The sequence below is a fragment of the Strongylocentrotus purpuratus genome, unplaced genomic scaffold, assembly GCF_000002235.5.
Source record: "Strongylocentrotus purpuratus isolate Spur 01 unplaced genomic scaffold, Spur_5.0 spur5_scaffold_14, whole genome shotgun sequence".
Classification (NCBI taxonomy): Eukaryota; Metazoa; Echinodermata; class Echinoidea; order Camarodonta; family Strongylocentrotidae; genus Strongylocentrotus; species Strongylocentrotus purpuratus.
Genome location: NW_022145599.1, coordinates 15,884,214 through 15,890,213, shown reverse-complemented (window position 1 = coordinate 15,890,213; position 6,000 = coordinate 15,884,214). Strand labels below are relative to the sequence as shown.

General features: G+C 36.0%; 1 long non-coding RNA gene across 1 annotated transcript; it reads right to left on the bottom strand.

Annotated features, from left to right (window-relative positions):
* Nucleotides 1–1,663: 1,663 nt before the first annotated feature.
* On the bottom strand, nucleotides 1,664–4,872 carry LOC115923501. The gene is made up of 3 exons (XR_004063920.1): nucleotides 3,923–4,872; nucleotides 3,815–3,819; nucleotides 1,664–3,093 (listed from the first exon to the last, which is right to left on the bottom strand). It is a non-coding gene; the product is annotated as an uncharacterized LOC115923501 (long non-coding RNA).
* Nucleotides 4,873–6,000: the final 1,128 nt, after the last annotated feature.

Sequence of the window (6,000 nt, the reverse complement as noted above, 5' to 3'; positions counted from 1 at the left end):
ATTCTATATAAATCAACGGAATAGGCCTATAATATAATGCAGCCCCCCCCCCCCCTCATTTCAATTTGTAAATATCAGAACACACCCTCACCTCACTGGTCATGACTGACTCCGTTCTCCTAATTTGATAGCTTCTGACTATTCCGGGTACCGGTTGCCACAATCAGCTCGACATTTCGTTAATTTTCATGTGCCCGTTTCTTGCTAGGTACGTTCATGGGAGCATTTCTACAACGATGCGCTTTACGCGACAAGGGCGCGTTATTTCTAATGACCTTTTCTGCCAAGCGCCACGCGCCCCACTTTACAAGTAGTATTGGTGCCTATGGTGTGGCCCGGCCTTTACATGGCGTGTAGCTTTGTTTTTAATGGGATATGGGTTTAGGCAAGGTCCGAATTGGGAATAGTCCAAACAAACACGTCGACGAAATAAAACTGAGCAATCAATTTCGGGCAGAATGTTAATTGTGCCGATAAAATCTTCAATCACATGAAATGTTTACTAGCTGTATGGCATTATTTTAAGAAGGGAAAAATGGGGCACTAACCAGCATTGCTTTTGTAAAGGATTAAAAAAAAAAGTTTAATATGATGGGGGTTGTGTTTCCGGACGCTTAATAAAAATAAAGCCGTTTTGCTTAAGGATTTATAGAAAAATGTGCATCAGTTAGCACTAACCATCATACAAATTTGCCTTTTATAATGATGTCTAACATAAGTCTTAAAAGATTTCTAAAATATTGCATGTAAACTTCTTCAAATTAATCACCGATTTAAATCAACTGTCCGGACAACGCAACGTCTGGGTACCTACATGTAGGTATCCAGCCGTACCCAGATAATTCGAACCCGGACAAACGATTTCAAACGGTAAATTGAACTTGGTTTCCATGTAATATTTCAGAAACCTTTACACATCTATGTTGGGCAATATTATCTATGACAAAAGTTCAAGGTGGTTAGTCCATTTTGAAGCTCATTTTTCATGTAATCTAACAGCAAACGGACAGCATTATTTCTGTCCGGACACGCCACCCCGTCCTATAAGGCTATATAAATATAAAAAGGGATTGAAGGTGAATATGCACTGTGCCCGTCCGTCCCAGCCCCCCCCCCCCAACTTAGTGTTATTTAGGGTACGCATATGCATGTTCCCTCCTTTTGAAAACACCCCTATTAAAGTCCGGTGTGTAAAACGGGCTTTTGTGTACTACGAGCCGGACTTTGGTGCGTGAAAAGTACCACTTTACTGGACATTTTGGTAACACGCATGGTATCCCTCCGATCTTGGATTCTTTTCCTAATACTCCGAAGAAGAGTGGGGGGGGGGGGGGTGGGGCGGGCCCTCCACTTCCTGAGCACCTCTGACAGTCACCAAGTTAAATATATATTTATTTTCTTACTTTATCCATAATTTTAAGAAAAATCCCCCAAGATATCTCGAGTGCACAACACTTTCGATTTAACTCTCCAAGAAGTCCCCCCACCCGATAAAATGCCAAAGTGACATCCGGAAAATGTGCTAATCTTTCCCTTTATGAGAGATTTTTATGCTAAATACATGTTTGTTGTAGCTCCCCCCCCCCCCCCCCAACAGAGTTATAAAGATACAGTAACAGTTACACTACGAGATAATCAAACATAAAGTACACCAGGAAGAGCATTTCCTTTACCCAAGTATTTATTACCAGCATAAAATGCTATCAAAATAATGAAAGTAAAGTATCAGGAAAAATATATCGGAGATCTGATGTGTGTACATGAAATAGTATTGCTTGAAAGACGCAACAAATATATCATAATTATAATGGGTTCTTGTATAGCGCTCATGTCAGTTAGATTTGACCCTCCTGGCGCTCCCGATTATATGGAAAGAGAAAGAAAGAATGGCAAAAGAGAGTGAGAAGGGGATATCGAGAATGAATTAGATAGTGAGAATGAGAGAGAGAGAGAGAGAGAGAGAGAGAGAGAGAGAGAGAAGGAAGTCATTGAAAATGACAACACAATATGTGCACATTGTAAATTGTTTACATACTCCAAACTGAAAAAAGGGTAGCATACAGGGAAATCATTTTCACGTTGAATTACCAAAGCAATAATATAATGAATCAAAAAATATGATAGATATTGCTATAATTTAGAAAATTTGAAGAACAAATATTGAATATACTATTTCTTAATATCATCAAACAAAATATAAGCAAATGAAAATACTGTTTACAATTTTATAAGCGATACTTAGATATGTACAAGTATAAGAAAATATGTCACACAAGAATCAATATAAAATATATGTCATTTGCAAAAGTATTAATGTTGACAGTAATCCAGTAAAAAATAATGCACAAATCTAAATTTAAATCTGAAATATTAGCTCCTTTAAAATCATATCCAGCCCTCAACATTATGATGACGCCGATTTGATTTTAAAGATGCCAAAAACTTAAATTCCATGAAAAATCCTGGAAAAAAGGAATACTAATTGTTTAATGATAATGATTTTATGTTCTATGAGAGTCAAATTGGCAACTCGGTCATGGAGAAATGAGTTACCGCAGGATATTTTATCCTAATTTTTGCAAATGTGTCCAACTTGCCATTGATGAATCATAAAAGAGAAATCAACACTCAAAATTAATTTTCAAACTACATAAATATCTATTCCAATACAAAACAGAAATAAAGTACTCCTGATTGATTGATTGTGTTTGTAAATAAAACATTTCAGTCTTCTGCCTTCCAATGAGATTTGAATCGACAGTGATGTAATTAAGATGGTTACGTAATATCACATTTAAGATAGTTATGTAACAATACCAGGAAAAAGCTGGAGTTGGCACAAATGTTTATTCTTTTTGTTTATTACATCATCGCTTTAATAAACTCCTGAAGTCAACTGTGAAGAGTTGCCAGACAAAGGTCGTACCAAATGAAGCCGGAATAGTTAACAAATTATCCAATTCAATATATTTACAGCTCCGCCTTAAAATAATAGGCAATTTGAAAGTGATTTTTTTTTTCATTTTCTATATATGACTAGCACTGTATTTCAAAAGGTATTCAAACATTTTTGATGTTTGTTGTTTTACCTGACTGCTAAGAAAGCATTTTTATGCTTGCAAGTAAGTAACTAATAACCAGGGGAATGATGGCTTTAAGTCCTCTCAAAGGGACTTGGTAATGACAGTTGATGCCTTACCAAAGGGCATGGGGGCATTGACTTAGTTCCTAATGCAGGACCTCCTGGTTACGAGACCAATATGCTCTACCAATGAGCTATCGCGCCTCCATCATAAACATGAATACATAATCACAGTCTAAAAATTGCAGGTACAGTGTATGTTACAATAATATGAAAAAGGAGGGGATAATCTTTTACTTGAATTTATCCAAGGTGGTATGTAACATGATTTCTGCAGGGCAGTGTACCAGCATGCACTGTTGTTGTGGCTTGGGATCTGGATGCGTGTCATTTACAATCAGAGCTGCTATGTCAGTCAAAGCAACAGCAACAACACCAACAGTGGCATAATACGTCATGGTGGTAGATTGCAAGCACAAACCATTTTCTGTCATAGTGTGCAACAGTGTCTTCACTGTGAGACTAGGCTGACTGCATACTGCATAGGCTCTGTACTTTAGCTTTTCTGGACACAGCCAGAGACCGATTGAACTAGGCTCTGCTCAAGGCTTTAAGAATTATGGTTGAAGTATCAAATTATAGTCTGTGCTTGTAGACTAGCACAAAACAATAGAAATCATGTTGTATGGGGCAACTCTACTCCTGAGACCTTTAAACAACACTGTGATTTACATTACCTCTATATGTACTTTTTATAAATATTATAGGGGGGGGGGGGGGTGGGTAGGCAGAGCTTTATATACATATATACTATATATACTATATAATCATACGTAATACTTAACTGCATTGCACAATGAAATGGAAGACCAAATAGAAATTACCACCTAAATCTACAAACCAAGATTACACAATTTATAAGCAACAACAATGATACAAATCCCAGGCCAGGCCATGTGTACAATGCACTGCATACCTTTTCGCATGAACTGAATAAATAATCCCAACAGAGATGCATTATACTTTGAAAAAGAAGGCAACTCTGTTTCGTTTGTAGTACTCCAGCAAAATTTGGCATCGTAAAAATAAGCCATGCATATAATGCTTACCTACAGGAGTAAATGGGTACCTGATATGCTTGAGCGCTAGTTACTTTGGCAGCTCAGCTACAACCAGGGTAATATGTGTAATGCGCCATGAGCGTCAGAGCCTGACGGATACCAGCGCTATATAAATAACCCTATTATTATGTATAAAGTATGTAGGAGTACAATATGTTGGTTTAAATGTACATTAATGAACTTCCTTGTATTATATCATTTACACAACATCACCAAAATAAAAAAACAAATAAGGATTGCTTGTTATCAATATGCATGTCATTGTAAAACAGGGATGATTTTGCATTTGATTTAAGCAGTAGGCCTACTAAATGGTACATGAGTTGTGATTTCCTAACAAATAAACTACATGTACATGTACATTTAAGATGAGTTACTGGTTTGAAACTGCAAAATGGCAGTTAAGAATAATATATAACACACAAAGAGATATTTGCACAAGCACCAACGAATATTATTATGAGTAAAAAAAAAAAAAATACACTGAATGAAAGAAGACCTCTCACTAAACTATTTTCATGAATTCTACTACAGGTGACTGCTTTAAAGGTAAAGACCAGTATTGGAAACGCCCCCCTCTCAAAAAATGAAATGGAAGCTCTCATTACCAATCATGTGAAAGAATATGTTTTGACTAATATATGATGATGATAACAAATTTGCCGGGAAACCGCCTACTAATTCATATATTTGGTAAATTTGTTTCTCTCATGTTCTGTGAGAGATATAGGGTAGTCCCATATACATCTTTCTGTGTATAGTGCTTGTAACTTTACGAAGAATGGGCCAAATTTCTTATCATTTTGATGATTCCAGAACCTTGCAGATGCTAGATGATCAACCTTTTCTGATCGATTCCACAACGTTTCTTTCACAATGCAATCCCATGACCATAACTGGTCTTTACCTTTAACAAATTACATACATGTACATGCAGTGTATTTTGAAAATTGTATATTTATGCAAATGGTTTGCGTGACAGTAATAGCTTTTGGTACAGAGTGAGTAAATTTGTTGTGCCCTTTCCAATTCTTCCTATTTGTGCTGTAATATCTACAGAAAAGTGGCCTTGCCCTAAAAATACTCTCATCCCAAATCTTGTTAACAGGTAGTACCTTACTACGTAGAAATTCTCAGGGAAGCTTTGCTATGCTGCAATTTAATAGTGATACTTTCTACTTTGTATATACATGTACTGTATGTGTAGGTGATTTGAAGATTGAACAGTAATTACATGAAGCTATTATCACAATCACTGTAAAAGAAAGATACTTCTATTCAAGAGGTGTAATACATACTTTCATGCAAATTTCAATCAAATTTTGAACGACACTTTTCTTTGAATTTCCCAAGCATAACACATGAAAAATCTGCACTAATTAATAATCAAAATCACATAACCTGTGCAAATATATGCACATCACTTGAATACATTGACAATCCTCCTATGACATTCCACACGCATTGTACTATTCCTTATTCATGAAAACACGTAAAATGAAACCAAATAAATTTATGGAATACCCTCAAAATGCAAGAGATTTTGGTCAGATTTTGATATGAAATAGTTTGCAAAAAAATGTGTGCATGTGAAAGAACACTTTCTACCGTAATTCAGATTAATATAGCCCCAAGAAGTTGTTATTACCGCTCATCTGCTTAATACAATAACTGAAGAAAATATGCAAAACACGCTCCGGTTAAGCAGGTACATACATTGTACATGTACATACTACATGCAGATCAGTACAAAATTCAATTAACTAGAACCAATGATACTTTTTCGTATACCAGCAA